This window comes from Silene latifolia, chromosome Y, assembly GCF_048544455.1.
Source record: "Silene latifolia isolate original U9 population chromosome Y, ASM4854445v1, whole genome shotgun sequence".
In the NCBI taxonomy this organism is placed as follows: Eukaryota; Viridiplantae; Streptophyta; class Magnoliopsida; order Caryophyllales; family Caryophyllaceae; genus Silene; species Silene latifolia.
This window is the reverse complement of record NC_133538.1, coordinates 381,987,017-382,004,211: the sequence shown is the minus strand read 5'-3', so window position 1 is coordinate 382,004,211 and position 17,195 is coordinate 381,987,017.

The following is a 17,195-nucleotide window of genomic DNA, read 5'->3' as shown; positions in this document are numbered from 1 at the left end:
TAGATCAATCGATCTCTTAGAGTCAGCCTGAACGAGGGCGTGCATTTGACCACCTTTTCCATCTTTTATGGTGTGATAATTCCTTGATCGCCGTGTCTTTAGCTAGGTGACCTATAGGTTTGAAAACTCTATCTTTCTACCTGATTCGTCAAATTTCCATGACTAGCAAATGAGCACAACTCTCTTTATACCAAATTTGTCAATTTTCCATATCTCAAATGACTATTAGATGAGCACAAACTCATGCGATCAACCATGTTAGCAAATATTGTCATCCATTTCCATTGATGCTAGAAAACTAGCTCAAAAATATTCAAACCAAATTTCTAATATACCCGTGCCCGAACATATCAAATAAGACACGGGAGCGCGCACTCCGTGCTATTTTATAGGTGACCACTAGTCCTTTAGAATGAACTAACGATGTGAGTCCAAGTACCAATACAAGATGAAAAATATTCACACCAAAGACTCATAATAAGTCAACAAAAAAACCCAAACAAAGTTGCACAACAGTCTCAAAAATCTCAAAAATTCAAGTAAAAAAATTCCATAAAAAAAGACAAAAATATTTCAGTCAAAGTTGCAATCAAATTTGCAATCAAATCCAATGTCAGAAGTCTCAAAAATTCAGAAGATAAAAAAAATCCAGCCAAAGTTGCAATTTAATCCACTGTCAAAAATCTCAAAAATTCAAGTAAAAAAAATTCCAGTAAAAAAAGACAAAAATACTTCAGTCAAAGTTGCAATCAAATTCCAGAGTAGTCATTTTTTTTCATCTCTCAGACGAGTTAATCCACAGTTACATTGTCTCCATTCCTCTTGGAATGATCCTTTCATTCACTTAGGGGAGTGAGAGAGGCACATAGGTCTTCAGTGTCTTCTAACACCATAGAACCTTCTACTCCACTCTATTTATCACGCTCGTTCAGCATCTAAGAATTCGAGGGATGTACACTAAGTTTATACGGTCACATAAGTATTTTGTTTCTATGGTATTAGTTTTGCTTAATTAGTAGAGCTTGTTACTTTAAAGAGGACAAAACTCATTAAAATATAACTCAAATTAACAGGTCAAATAAAAATGATACAATTATTCTCCACACCAGAGAAATTGTTAGCTACTTTCAAAGTAAAATGTTGAGTCAGTGTCCAGTCTTTCTACTTGGATCACATTTGGGTCAGACCCCCTCTTTTTCAAAATATTTTCAAAAAGTAAAAATGAAAACTTTTTCAATACTCATTTAAAATGTTTTCGGAAAACAACATTTTTAGTCGTCCAGGACATGCATTTGCATTTTAGGTGTCATATATTTGTCACTAACTCGTTCAGTTGAGTACTTTGTCATTCATCTTCCAGATTCATCCAAAGTGGGGGCTTTCTCATAAAGTCCCATCTTCCCGTAAAATAAAATTTTGCGAATTTCAAAATCAATGATTGTAAAAAATTCAAGTCTAATCTTTTTGCGAAATAAATTTTGCAATTCTCCAGCTCTTTTCGTTAAATAAAATTTTACGATCCTCAAATCAGCTTCTCTTTTCAAAATAAAATTTTGAATCACTTGGTCGGCAGGCCCTGACATGCATTCCGAGTTCTTAAAATAAAATTTTCTGAACTTGCCTTTTTTGCGAAATAAAATTTCGCAATTTCTAAAGCAATCGGTCGGCGGGCCCTGACACACATCTTAGTTTGTAAAATAAAATTTTACATTCTATTCCTTCTTTCAAAATAAAATCTTGAACTCCTTGGTCGGCAGGCCCTGACATGCATTTTGAGTTCTTAAAATAAAATTTTCTGAACTTGCCCTTTTTGCGAAATAAAATTTTGCAATTTTCAAACTTATCGGTCGGCAGGCCCTGACACGCATCTTAGTTTGTAAAATAAAATTTTACATTCTATTCCTTCTTTTAAAATAAAATTTTGAATTCCTTGGTCGGCAGGCCCTGACATGCATTTGAGTTCTTAAAATAAAATTTTCTGAACTTGCCTTTTTGCGAAATAAAATTTTGCAAATCTTAGTTTGTAAAATCAAATTTTACATTCTAATCCATTTTCAAAAAAAATTTTGAATCCTCGTTCGGCGGGCCCTGACACGCATTCGAGCTTGTGAAATCAAATTTTGCAGGTTCACTCATAAGTTAAACAAAGTTTGGCTATTCCAGATTCCAGACAGCAAAACAAAGTTTTGCTTTACCAGATTCCAGACCGGCGAAACAAAGTTTTGCTTAACCAGTTTCCAGACCAGCTAAACAAAGTTTGGCTACACTAGATTCCAAACCAGCTAAACAAAATTTAACTACACCAGATTCCAGACTAGCTAAACAAAGTTTGGCTATTCGAGATTCCAGACCAGCAAAACAAAGTTTTGCTTTACCAGATTCAAGACAGGCGAAACAAAGTTTTGCCATACCAGTTTCCAGATTGGTGAAACAAAGTTTTACCAGCTCCATTCCAGATTGACAAAACAGTTTTGTTATGCGGTTCATCAAATTTAACAAAGTTTAGCTATACCAGTTCCAGATAGTGAAACAAAGTTTCACTATGCCAGTTTCAAACCAACGAAACAAAGTTTCGTTGCACCAGTTCCAGTTTCATTCCATATTAGTAAAACAAAGTTTTGCTAAACCAGTTCCAGTTTCCAGTTTCCAGTTTCCAGCTTCCAGCTACTCCAGATAGGTATATAAGAGGCCCAGGTACGTTTCTTATCCTTTATCTGTCCCGACTGGACTACTTTGACCTTCGTCTTACTCATACTCGGTTAAAGTGGGGGCTTCTGTAGGCACCTCAAAGTTGTCTACTAGCCTTAAGGGTACCCGATGATGAGGCTAAAACTAAATGACTAAATGGAAATTGATAATGTCATAGTTAAAGGCTCTTTACGCTTATTTTTCGTAAAATTGTTCAAGATAGCATAAAAGTACCATTAAACCATTATTTTCTTTTTTGTCCACTCGACGACGTATTTCACATCCTCCTTGTTATCCGTAAATTTTAAGATAATTAGTGAGTTAATTAGTGTTAGTGAATAACAAGTAAAATCCGATGAACCATTCGCCAGTTAAGAGGTTATAAAATCTTAGTGGAAGAGGGCAAGGTTTGATGCTTAAATTTTTGGGCCGAATGGTATGTTATATGATTAGGCAAGTCCAAATTAAAGATGAGTGGCCTTGTGTTATCCATCATAACTTTCAAATGGGTAAGCAACAAACAACGAATAGAATCATGGACGTTACACAACTCTTGAATACTATAGAGCCGGGTGATAATTAAGAAAACGAGAAGATGAGATAACATTGAATGAGGATTGGATATTACGGGAAAGATGAGATAACAAACCAAAACTCAAACTCTATTTGACAAAGTTTCCAAATTATGTTACTATAAATACCCTTCATCACTATCGGGGAGGACGGACAATCAAAAAACACAAACCAGCGTCACAAATACAATACCGAGAGACCCAGATCAAAACAGACTATAAATTCTACTCTTTTACAGATTATCCGTCTCAAATAAATTACCCTAGTTTCAAATTAAACCACTTACAATAAATTGTCCTAGTTTTCATATAAGCGCATAAGAGCCAATAATTAACGACAAAGTCGATAATCATTCATAGTCAACAACCACATAGGCCTGAGGGTATCAAATCAAATAGGTTTTCTTTACTTTTTCTATTTCGTTGTTTTATTTATTTATTTATCATATAATTTGTATATAATCTAACTAGTTAACTTGTCCTTGTACATAATTTGTATCGTTTTTCTTGTTCTTTTGTTATTTTCGTCAAATATATAATATTATAAATAAATAGTAGAGGCCGTCAGTTTGATGGACGGTCCGGGTGCCTAACACCTTCCCTGACCGAACCTTTACCCCCGAATCCGCAATCTTTGGTTCAGACCGGAGTGACGGATCAGTCTCCATTCCAGGGATCAAAAGGGGCCTTTTTCATTAACTTATTTTTGTATGTTTTTTTATAAAACATACTGACGACTCCATATATATTTACTTATTTCAAAAATGGAGATTTTTTAGGGATCTCACAGTATTCTAATTCAAGTGGCAAGTGACAAGTCTTTCTATAGACTAACTTGTAAGGTGAAGTCCCTATGGGTGTCTTATAAGCCCAAAGAGAGTCATCAAGCTTCATGCTCCAATCTTTACGAGTTTTATTGACAACCTTCTCAAGAATTTGTTTGATCTCCCTATTTGAGACTTTGACTTGACCGCTTGTTTGAGGATGATATCCCAAGCCGGTCCTATGTTGAACACCATACTTTGTCAAGAGAGATGCAAGTTTCTTCTCATGGAAATGTGATCCACCATCACTAATATTTGCTCTAGGAACTCGAAATATTGGGAAGATCACCTTCTTTAAGAGCTTGGTCACCGTCTTTGCATCATCGGTTGGGGTAGCAATTGCTTTTACCCACTTGGACACGTAATCAATGGCAACTAGAATGAACCCGTTGCCTGGAGATGATACAAAGGGACATTGGTAATCAATTCCCCAAACATCGAAGATTTAGACCTCCAAAATGCCTCATTGTGGCATCTCATTCCTCTAAGATATGTTGTCGGTTCTTTGGCAAGGGTCACAATGCATGATGAATTCTCTAGCATCTTCAAACATGGTGGGCCAATAGAAGCCCGATTGTAAGACTTTGACAATTGTTCTCCTTGCTCCATGATGTCCTCCATAAGGAGATGAGTGGCAACCTTCCAAAACTTCTTGCACTTCCCATTGTGGGACACACTTTCGATAAAGGTCATCACTACATGCTTTGTAGAGGTTGAGATCATCCCAAAAGTATCTCTTCACTTTGAACAAGAACCTCTTTCGTTGATTGTAGTTCAATTTCGGAGGTAAGACTCCTCCTACAATGCTGTTTGCAAAATCGGCATACCATGGTGTGGTATGTCTCTCAAGTTGTGTGTGAATGGCCATGAGAACATCATCGAGAAAGGAATCATTTATTGGTGTATCTTCATCTTTGTTGTCAAATCGAATTCTTGATAAGTGATCCGATATTACATTTTTGGCTCCTTTCTTGTCTCTTATCTCTAGGTCAAATTCTTGGAGTAACAATATCCACCTTAACAAGCGTAGCTTCGATTCTTTCTTCACCAAGAGATGTCTAAGAGCACGGTGGTCCGAAAATACAATAACCTTCGATCCAAGTAGGTAGGAGCGGAACTTGTCCAAAGTATACACTATAGCAAACAATTCCTTTTCCGTGGTATCGTAGTTGACTTGTGATGCATCAAGGGTCTTGCTTATATAGTATATACCATGTAAAGCTTTCCTAAATCGTTGGACAAGAACCGCGCCAACGGCATAGTTGCTTGCATCACACATTATCTCAAAAGGCAACTCCCAACTTGGGGGTTAAATGATTGGTGCCGAAATTAGAGCTTCCTTGATCCTATCAAAAGCTTCAACACACTCATGGGTAAATTGGAACGGGGCAGCCTTAAACAAAAGTTGAGTGAGGGGTTTTGCAATTTTGGAAAAATCTTTTATGAATCATTGATAAAACCCTGTATGACCGAGAAAACTCCGCACCCCTTTGACATTCATGGGTGGCGGTAATTTCTCTATCACTTCAACTTTGGCTTTGTCAACCTCAATGCCCTTCTCTGTAATCAAATGACCTAACACAATACCTTAATTTACCATGAAATGACACTTTTCCCAATTTAGCACAAGACTAACATCTTCACACTTTTGCACGACAAGAGATAGATTATGCAAACACGAATCAAAGTCTTTCCCATAAACGCTAAAATCATCCATAAAAACCTCCATTATGGTTTCTAAGTAATCGGAAAAGACACTCATCATGCAACGTTGAAAGGTAGCGGGAGCATTGCATAGCCCAAAGGGCATTCTCTTATATGCAAATGTTCCGTAAAGGCATATGAAGGTGGTCTTATGTTGGTCATCCGGGTGTATCGGGATTTGGAAGAATCCCGAGTACCTGTCAAGGTAGCAAAAGAATTTGTTAGAGGCAAGCCTCTCAAGCATTTGATCAATGAATGGAAGGGGAAAATGATCCTTTCTAACTACGGAATTCAACTTACTATAATCAATACACATTCACCAACCGATAATCTTTCTTGTGGGTATTAGCTCGTTCTTATTATTTTTCACCACCGTGGTACCTCCTTCCTTGGGTACCACTTGAACGGGGCTAACCCATAAGTAATCCGATATAGGATAGATGATTCCCGCATCAAACAATTTCATAACCTTCGCTTTTAAAATTTCTTGCATGTGGTAGGTCTATGGTCTTCCTCTTGATGAATCCTATGCATGCAAAAGTTGGGGCTTATTCCTTTAAGGTCATCTAGACTATAACCTATAGCCTTTTCATGTTCTTTCAACACACCAAGCAAACTTTCCAATTGACTATCATCAAGTTTTTCATTGACAATCACGGGTTTGGTTTTAAACTCGTCAAGGTAAACATACTTCAAATTAGGGGGAAGGGGTTTTAGAGTTGGGGTTTGTACCTCACTTTCTAGTTTCTACCTTTGATGGTTCATTAGGAACATCTTCTACCTCCATTACAAATTCCACCCTCATTACATGTTCTACCTTGGTGGCTTGTTCTTCCTTAGTGGATTGTGATGCTTCCTTGAGAATATCATTTATCCGCTTAGATTTCTCAAGAGTGAGCTCTTTGTTGGCTAAAGAGGCTTAAATGAGGTCTACTTCCAATGCCCAATGTTTGTTTTTGGCCTCATTTGCTTCCAAGGCCTCCAACGCTTGCAAAGGGTCTTTGATGAGAGTAGTACTCGCATGGTCCTCTACACAACAATCTATAAGATCCATTTTGCAAAGTAAACTAAGAGAAAAAAAGGTGAGAAATACCTTGAGGAAATGCTCTTCCTCAAGGCAAAGAAAGACTCAACTAAAAGCAACAAATAACAACTCAATTGAACACCGTCCCCGGCAACGGCGCCATTTTTGATGCGGTTTGAAAACTTTGTCGTCTAAGATAACAGATCAAAACAATATTTATAAACTCAACTAACTACTCTTAGTAGAGTGGCAAGTAAAGGCCGGATCCCAAAGGACGAGTATTGAGTTAAGTTACCGATTTGCAAGTAGCTAAGTCTTGGGGTGTGATACGTGCATTTTATATAGTTTTTTTAAGCCTTTTATGCATGTATTTCTTTGCAACACTCGTAGTTTTATATTACGAAATGCCCCGAATAGTCTACTTTGGTTTGTTTGGCTGTATTTGCAGGAATGGACCCAAAAGTAGCGGAATCATGCCTTTCATTGTCCCTTTAGCTTGCATCTATGGAGATGGAAGAATTGGAGCGGAATTACTACTACCTCGAGAAGCGTGAAGTGGTCTTTGAAGCTAAATCAACGAAGCAAAAAGCTGGTTCAGTAGTGATTGACTCGATCAAAGGCTTTTGCTGGCCTAACTGTTTGATCGAGTGCCTAGGGTGAAGAGAAGACCTCGATCGAAGGTTTTGCTGTTCTCGATCGAGAGGTGGCATAATGGAGGTCCTCGATCGAGTAGTATAAGTACTCGATCGAGAGGTATTTGTTGGGAAGTGTTCGATCGAGAAGAATCAAGTTGATCGATCGACCACTTTTCTATCTGAACGCGAGATTTTATCGCGTGAACTTATTTATTTTATTAAGTTGTGTGTTTAATAAATATCTTTCCTATATAAAGGAAAGACATCATTAGGTTTAGGTCATTTTTTAATCATCTATTACTCTTAATCATTCAGCTTCCAGCATTAATCTTGTTCGACGTTACTTTGCTCTATATTTTCGGATCTTAAACCTTTGTAATCTCTCTTTACTCTCTCTATTTAACTTAATTCTCCTTTGCATACTTTATATTGTTGTCTTTAATTTATGTTTTAATAGTATTGTTATTAGTTTATGCAATTTCTTCTTATTAATCTTTATATCATGTCTTCTGTTATTTCATTAATCTTTGTTAGTTTTATTATCGCCATGAGTAGCTAATTCTTTTATTGCTAGGATTAGGGGAGCCATGATAGTAAAGCAATAATATTATAATTAGATTAGGTTTATATGTGAGAATTGATTCATAGCAATTTAATTGTAATTGTTTAATTGAGTGTACGCTTCTAAATTAATTAACCCAGTTAGATTCAGACCTAGATCGGAAGATTGGAATGAATAGACCTGTTATGAACAATAGATTACTCAAATGAGGGCGGAAGCTAAGTTAGTAGTATTTTAGGGCGGATAGCGGACTGGAAGGACCTTTTCTTTACCCTTCTCACATTAGACCGACTGACCTTACCTTTAGCAGAATTGTGTGATATCATGGTAAACCGACATCCTGGCATTTCTCTCTCTATTTGATCACATATTTATTTTATTTTGCCATTTTAATTACTGTTTCTCTTGTTGCTTTACATTCAGTTCAGTAGTTTAGTTAAAATAAATCAAAACCCCCCAATTTATTACCGTGACAGACTAGGATAACAACTAGATACAATAGCCTCCCTTTGGATACGATACCCGAATTGCGTCTGCTATATTGGTTAGAGCCGGTTGGTTTATTTTTGATAGGGTTGTGACAGTCGTGTCAAATTTTGGCGCCATTGCCGGGGAGGCAATCAGTCTATTTATTTGTCTTATTTTAGTTGTCTTAGTCTCAAGGGATTTCTAATTCCTTGAGACATTTATTATTTCTTTTCTCTTAGTTTTGTTTATGCCCAGGTCTAACAGGTCAGAATTAGTAACAGCTGATCCTGAACCGGAGCGGACTTTTCACCGTAGACAAAACTTACTGAGAAAGAATCGTCGAGAGGATGTCTTGAGTACTCTTGAACCTGTTCTAGAAAATTTTACTTTTGCGGAAAATCAGTCTTTAGAGGAAGACACTTCTATTTCTGCAACCAAATCTGCGAAGATGCCTAATATTGCTAGTTATTCTGAGCCGACAGCTGAATCTATTCCTAAGGGTTTCAAGCTTTTGACTGATGATGAGAGGAATACCTTTGATATTTGCCCCTCCTATATTAATCTGGTGGAAAGAAACCTATACAGAGTAGTAGCTGGTGAGGATACAAGGTAGCATATGGAGGTCTTCACGGATTATTGTTCTACCATTCCCGTAATAAGGGAGTGACACAAGACAAGATAAAGGAAGTCCTGTTTCCTTTTTCTCTTGCTGATGGAGCCCGAGAGTGGTTAATTTATTTGGATAGGACTGCAGCTGGGATTAATGATTTTGGAGACCTTGGCTCTTGCTTTCTACAAAAGATACTTCCCTCCGCAGAGAAATAACGCATTGAGATGGCAGATTACGAGTTTCAAGCCACTCCGACTGTGAATTTGTATGAAGCATGAGGTAGAATTTAAAAAGTTGGTTCGGTCTGTCCCACATCACGGGTTTAACCAGTGGTTTTTGTGCAACCAGTTCTACAATGGGTTGTATGATGACCACCGGGCTATTTTAGATGCCACAACCAATGGAAGATTTCCGAAGAACATTGATGATGATAAGGGCTGGGGTATTATAGAAGAGATGGCTACCCATTGTGCTGAATATGGGAATCCAAGAAGTGGTACTAGAACGGTCTCTACCGATAATAGTGCACTTGTGGCTCAACTGGAAGCCATGAATGCAAGATTTGATAAGTTTGAGTTGCAGGCCACGGGAAATCAACAGACGGTTCACTTGTTGATTAAACAAGAGGCCGTATCATGTGAGAGATGTGGTAGTGCTGATGGTCATTCTGCAGTGGAATGCTTAGCTGAGAAGGAGCAAGTCTATGCCTTTCAACAATATAGACAAGGAGGCTCCTATTATAACAACCAAGCCAGAGTTCATCCTAATTTGAGATAGACTAGTCAGAATGTTTTGAATCCTACAGCTCCACCGCAGCAACAACAAGCTTATGTACCGCCTTATAAAAATCAACAACAAGGCTTTCAAAAGCCTCCTTCTTTCCCACCGCCACAACAAGGTGCCTCTTCTAGTGGCATAAGTGATATAGCCGAGTTGAAGTCAATGGTGCAATCACTAACAATTCAGTTGCAGAAAAGTGACCAAGTAAAGGATGCTTCTATTAAGTCACTTGAATCCCAGATGGCTCAACTAGCTACTAATCAAGCTTCAAGACAACCGGGTCATTTACCATCACAGCCTGATAAGAAACCACATGAGACGGTAAATCTGATCAATTTGAGGAGTGGTCTTTCCTGTGAGGGACCCAAAATGCCAAGGGAAGATGCTGAACTTTATGACTCGGGAACTGAAGCTACTGTTCAAGAAAAGACGTCTTATGACGAGAATGCTACTGTATCACGTGAAGTACTCGATCGAGGGAATACTGGTGTTCGATCGAGTACATATGCTGAAAAAGTGGTCGATCGAGGAATAAAAGTGCTCGATCGAGCACTGAGGAAAAGAGAGATCTTGATCGAGTGGATGAAAGTGCTCGATCGAGCACTATTGCTGAGAAAAGTTCTCGATCGAGAGGTATGTTGCTCGATCGAGCAATTCTAATGCTGAATGTGACAATTCGTTGTCCAAGAAAAATGAAGGCCTAGCTATTCCAATTACGGTCCCATTTCTAGGAAGATTGCAGAGTAAGAAGATTGAGCAACAATTCGGTAAGTTTGACGAAATTTTGAAAAGTCTTTATGTTACTGTACCATTTGCTGAGTTACAAACCCTGGTACCCTCCTATATGAAATTTATGAAAGACATTTTAGCGTGTAGGAGGCATATTAATGACCATGAGATGGTGGCCTTGACTGAAGCGGGCACTGCCCTGATTCAAAATAAGACCCCACCTAAGTTGTCTGACCCGGGTAGTTTCTTTATACCATGTCACATTGGGACCCATTTAATTGATAATTCTTTATGCAACTTCGGAGCTAGCGTGAGTGTTTTACCATTGTCTCTCGCTAAGAGGCTTGGTTTGACCAAATTTCATTGTACCAATATGACCGTACAGATGGCCGATCGTACTATATCACGGCCTTTAGGTGTCTTAGAGGACATACCTGTTAAGATCGGGAAATTCTTTATTTCCGTCGACTTCGTAGTCTTAGATATCCCCGAAGACTCATATACTCCTATTATTTTAGGATGACCATTTCTATATACCGCTCGTGCAGTAATAGATGTCGGGGGGCAGACTTTGACTTTTCAGGTAGGTGATGAGGAACTGACCTTTTACCAGTCTAGTGTTCGTAGGGTCCCTATGCAAGTTAAGCCTTGCAATGCTATTCCCTCTAATGATCCTGACACGGAACCTCCAACTGTTAATGTTGAATCATGTGCTGCTGTATTAACAACTTCGCCTCATATTGGGAGCAATATGGAGGACCATCCTGTCATTTCTGCTGTTACAGGTCTAGGCGGATTGGACATTGAAGACCCCGGTGATAAGAGTACACTGGAATTTGAGCTCGTTGCTAAAGACAGCGTCAAAGGCGCGAAAGAAGAAGAGAAGGACAAGTCCGACAAAGTAAAGAAGAGAGTAAAGGCATATGTAGATGCGACCTACTCTCCTTTGATCAATTCAAGTACATGGAGGCCTAGGGGGACGGTCCGCGATGCTGAAGCGACCTCCTCCAGTCAGAAGCCCTCATTCGGGCCGTTTAAGTGTTTCGGAAGATGAGCCGTAGTGCTATTCGGCTTGTAAAAAACAATTTGTAATTTAAAATTTCCGTTAGACATTTATTGCGTTTTAGCTATAGACAATAGCATTAGATTAGTTAGATTTAGTTGCTTAAGACCGAATATAGACTGCATACTGCGGACTTGGTATTTTTGCGGGAAGTATTTTTGCGTTTTATGTAGGTTTTGGGAGATTTTGGGAGTTTTTGATCATTGGAAAGCTTCCCCAGAGAAAGTCCTCGATCGAAACTTTATGTGCTCGATCGAGCAAAATGCCAAGAGGGAGTCCTCGATCGAGTGATTCAAAGTTCTCGACCGAAAGGTCAAATTTTGGGGGCTCTCGATCGAGTAATAAAAGCCCTCGATCGAGAAAATGAATGGAAAAGCTCTCGATCGAGTAGTTTAAAACCACTAAATCGAGTAGATTGAGCTGATATTACACGAGGGAGTACTTCTTTCTATTTCATTTGTATGAATTGTGTTCATCCCCAATTGTTTCGACATTCCCATTCTCCCTAACCAAACCTTCAATTTCTTCCCTTTATTTACCAATTAATTTACCCAAATACACTTTCAATCATCAATTAAATCATTCACCCTTATTTGCTTCATCAATTTTCGACATTTTTGGAGCTAATTTCGTATTAGGGTTTGCGAAAAATCGACATTTCGATTAATTTGTGTTTTTGTTGATTTTAATTGATCTTTTTGCTGGGTAATTATTCAAGTAACGTCCTTCCCCTTTTCTTTAATGTTTAATTGTGATTTTTGCCCTAGTTTTTGCGAATTAGGGTTGTGAAAAATCGATTTGGGGAAAAATTTGAATTGGTTGATTGTATGTTGATTTGGAACTTGCATTTGTTGTAGTATGGATAGTAGTAAAAACGCCGGTATTGAGAAGCCCGTTTCGTTGGCTTCCGCTTCAACCTCTGCTACTACTCCGTCTGTTTCTCAGACTGTGGTCCCTACTGTTACCATCGCCACTATCACAACCGCGGCTACTACTGCTGCCGCTGCCGTTACTAAAGTGGTGTCGACCCCTGCTGTGTCGACACCCGCACCCGTTACTACACTTGTTACTGCTACACCTATTGTTGTCACTGTTGCTGCCGTTGTTATTGTTCCTGTAGCTGCTTCTGGTTCGCGCTCTAGGAAGGATATGGGGTTTCGTGCTGCTGCTTTATGGGCCACTGCTAGGCACAATGCTGACATTTCCACGGAAACTTTACCTGAGTTTCCGCAGGTACGTTTTATATCCCTGTCCCAACGTACTCGTTTCTTACATTTGCTGGAATGTGACATGACATCGACCCGTTTCCTATGTCAACCCTCCTTAGAGAAATTGGGAATTTTAGAGCCCGTTGTTGACCTACTCAACGGGATGGGAATGATAGCATTGCCCAATTTGAAGGAGCTTACCTATAGGACACCGACCTTGGAATTCTTCAGTTGCTTTGAGTTTCACCCGACTGCTTACGCGACTGACCACGGGAGTGGATGCGTCACCTTTTATCTGTTTAACACCACTTTTTCTTGGACTCTAGTTAAGTTGGGGAGAAGTTAGGTTTGGTTAGTGACGGTTGTATCGAGCCTCCTAGGAAGCTCACAAGTCAGCTTTGGTCTGTATTGTCTCATGTCCTTTTCAGTCAGCGTCGCGGTGCACATGTCCACCTACCCCCCGCCCGTTACTTTCTCCGTTTACTTGGAGAGACGATCTTTGGTCGTTCCGAGCCCAACAATGTTAATAATTCTGAGTTGTCTATTTTGGCCGGGTACCTGAACATTGATAGTGGTACCCCATTTACTTTTAACGTTGCTTACTTGACACCTCAGTATTTTAACGTTGTCGGGCAGAAAGTTTCGGGCACGATAGCTTGTGGTGAACTTGTGACCCGCATTGGCCGCCGCCTTTTCTCCGACTTTCCCCGTGGCCTTAAGTTTTTAGATAAGGATATTGTCATTGATATTCCTGTTATGATTTCTATGAACTGGTTAGTAGTTGACCAATGGACGTGGAAGATAGGCACTTCTACGTCCGTGACTTTACCTTCATCCTCTCTACCCCGTCTTTTACCATTGACTACTATGACGAGTAGACTTCTACCACCTCCACCTTCTTACCTCCTTGACTTTACCCCTTCTAGGAAGCGGAAGAGGACTTCCCCTGCTGTTAGGGAAGTCGGAGAGGGGTCTAGACAGACACAGGTTGGGCACACACCCACGCCCATGCCCACGCCTACGCATACGCCCTCTGTCCCTCAGCCGGCTTTACTGGCTAATTTTTTTGCACCTCCTACTTTTGAGTCACCCGAGGTCATGGAACAAGGGCGTCATGATGGTTTGTTATTGGATATGTGCAGGAGGGTGGCTCGTATGGAGCGGCATCAGACACTTGCCTTATTCCCTCTTTACGAGTACCACATGATGAGAGGACGTCCTGTCCCAGCTGACTGGCCACACCCTTCCTTCTACCGGTACCCGGCGGAGGGGTACCCATATCCTGCGAGTGAGGAGGACACTGCTGAGAGGGAGGAGAGGTTTAGGGCTGAGCTTGCTACTAAGGGTCGTCAGAGGAGGAGAGGAGGAGGAGGACCCCACCCACGAGGTGGTTGACGAGGAAGGTGGTGACGAGTAGTGTGCTGGCTACTCACTTCCCCAGTTTGCTGACTGGTTTGGGGAAGTTCGTCTTGTAAGTATTTTTGCTCTTTATTTCTTTTATCTCCTTTCATTTTATTTCATTTGTTTGCATTTGGTTGTATTTTTCCCGCCCCCTATTATTCTGCTGGTGTATGCTGGAGAACAATGAGGGCATTGTCCGTTTTGGTTTGGGGAGGGTAATGCATCCTTTGAGTCTGTATTTGCATCTGTTTTGCATTCATGTATATTGCATTTTCTGTTTGCATTGTCTCTTATTTTCAAAAAAAAAAAAAAAAACTGAAAAAATCCAAAAAATATGAAAAAATTCGAAAAAAAATTAAAAAATATTCACGTTTATTTTTGCATATAGGTTGAGTCGGAACAGTAGATTTCAATGATAAAATTGCACTACTTTTGGTCTTTTTTACTTAAGCCTTGCAAAAATTAATATCTTCTAGCTTTGTCTTTCTGCATAATCTACGAGTTAATGTTGAAATTTTGTTGAACGAATAGACTTGACCTGAAATTTTGGCAACCTATTTATAATTTCTAAGGAATTAGAGCCTTAAAAATGGTGTCATTTATGACCAGTTCATGTAGGATTGTGAGTAGTTACTCCTTGCATAGCATGTATCATTAATTTGCACAAGTATGAGATTTAATTGCTTATTGCCTGCATACATTTGGGTTAATGGTTGGTGTCACATGCATGGAGGTGCTTACATTCCCGTTCTTCTATTTTTACCCATTTAACTCCACATTTAGCCAAATTTGACTTTTGACCCCTTAAATACATCCCAAAAATAGCTTGCCTTGTCAACCTAGTTTAGATTGTTTCCGCGGGTATATTGATATTGTGCCAATTTGGTTTGTTTTGTAAAGATGGAGTTGGTAGAAAAGAAAGAAGAGGAAATGAAATTGAAAAAAAAAAGAAGTGGAAAAAAAAGAAAACCGAGAAAAAAGAAAGAGAAAAATTGAAAAAAAGAGATTGATCAATTTCGGTTTTGCTCCTATGTTTTATTTTGATCTTATGAGGAGTATTTATTTGGTTTGGTGAGTTTATATGCCGGATTAAGGGCATTGTGCTTAATTTTGATGGATTAGAAGCATATATTGTTTAATTTGGTTCTGTTTAGGTAGCTAGCTTGGCTTATTACCTCACATATCCAAAAATGTTTTGTCCTTCTTACCCATTACCTCACTTTTCCATACTTTTGTAAGCCCTCGGCTGTGACGGGACCCTGTTTGGTTGGAATGTATATGTCGGTAGCTAGAATTGTCTATCATACTATAATGCATGCATGTTTATGTCGGTCGTAGTTTAGGTGAATGGCTATATTTTTCTCTCTCTTACATTCATATGCTTACCCTTTGATTCATGAGAGAAGAGTGACCCGTGAGAGTCCATTATCAAAGGTCTTGCAAGGTTGACGGTTCAACTTTATTATAAACATCTTATAATTCGTTTGCATTTGACAAGTTTTGCTATAAGTGTCAGTTTGTTTGCATTAAACCGATTTAAGTGGACAACTAGTAGTTAGCTCTGAGTTTTCTATTCCGTTCCATTAGTTTGCATATAGTTTGCTTGGGGACAAGCAAATGTTTGGTTTGGGGAGATTTGATACGTGCATTTTATATAGTCTTTTTAAGCCTTTTATGCACGTATTTATTTGCGATCCTCGTAGTTTTATATTATGAAATGCCCCGAATAGTCTACTTTCGTTTGTTTGGCTGTAATTGCAGGAATGGACCCGAAAGTAGCGGAATCATGCCTTTCATTGCCCCTTTAGCTTGCATCTATGGAGATGGAAGAATTGGAGCGGAATTACTACTACCTCGAGAAGCGTGAAGTGGTCTCGGAAGCTAAATCAACGAAGGAAGGAGCTGGTTCAGTAGTGATTGACTCGATCGAAGGCTTTTGCTAGCCTAACTGTCCGATCGAGTGCCTAGGGTGAAGAGAAGACCTCGATCGAAGGGTTTGCGTTTCTCGATCGAGAGGTGGCATAATGGAGGTCCTCGATCGAGTAGTCTAAGTACTCGATCGATAGGTATTTGTTAGGAAGTGTTCGATCGAGAAGAATCAAGTTGCTCGATCGACCACTTTTCTATCTGAACGCGAGATTTTATCGCGTGAACTTATTTATTTTATTAAGTTGTGTGTTTAATAAGTATCTTTCTTATATAAAGGAAAGACGTCATTAGGTTTAGGTCATCTTTTTATCATCTATTACTCTTAATCATTCAGTTTCCAGCATTAATCTTGTTCGACGTTACTTTGCTCTATATTTCCGGATCTTAAACCTTTATAATCTCTCTTTACTTTCTCTATTTAATTTAATTCTCCTTTGCATACTTTATATTGTTGTCTTTAATTTCTGTTTTAATAGTATTGTTATTAGTTTATGCAATTTCTTCTTATTAATATTTATATCATGTCTTCTATTATTTCATTAATCTTTGTTAGTTTTATTATCGCCATGAGTAGCTAATTCTTTTATTGCTAGGATTAGGGGAGCCATGATAGTAAAGCAATAATGTTACAATTAGATTAGGAGGTTTATATGTGAGAATTGATTCATAGCAATTTAATAGTAATTGTTTAGTTGAGTGCACGCTTCTAAATTAATTAACCCGGTTAGATTAAGACCTAGATCGGAAGATTGGAATGAATAGACCTGTTATGAACAATAGGATGACCATTTCTATATACCGCTCGTGCAGTAATAGATGTCGGGGGGCAGACTTTGACTTTTCAGGTAGGTGATGAGGAACTGACCTTTTACCAGTCTAGTGTTCGTAGGGTCCCTATGCAAGTTAAGCCTTGCAATGCTATTCCCTCTAATGATCCTGACACGGAATCTCCAACTGTTAATGTTGAATCATGTGCTGCTGTATTAACAACTTCGCCT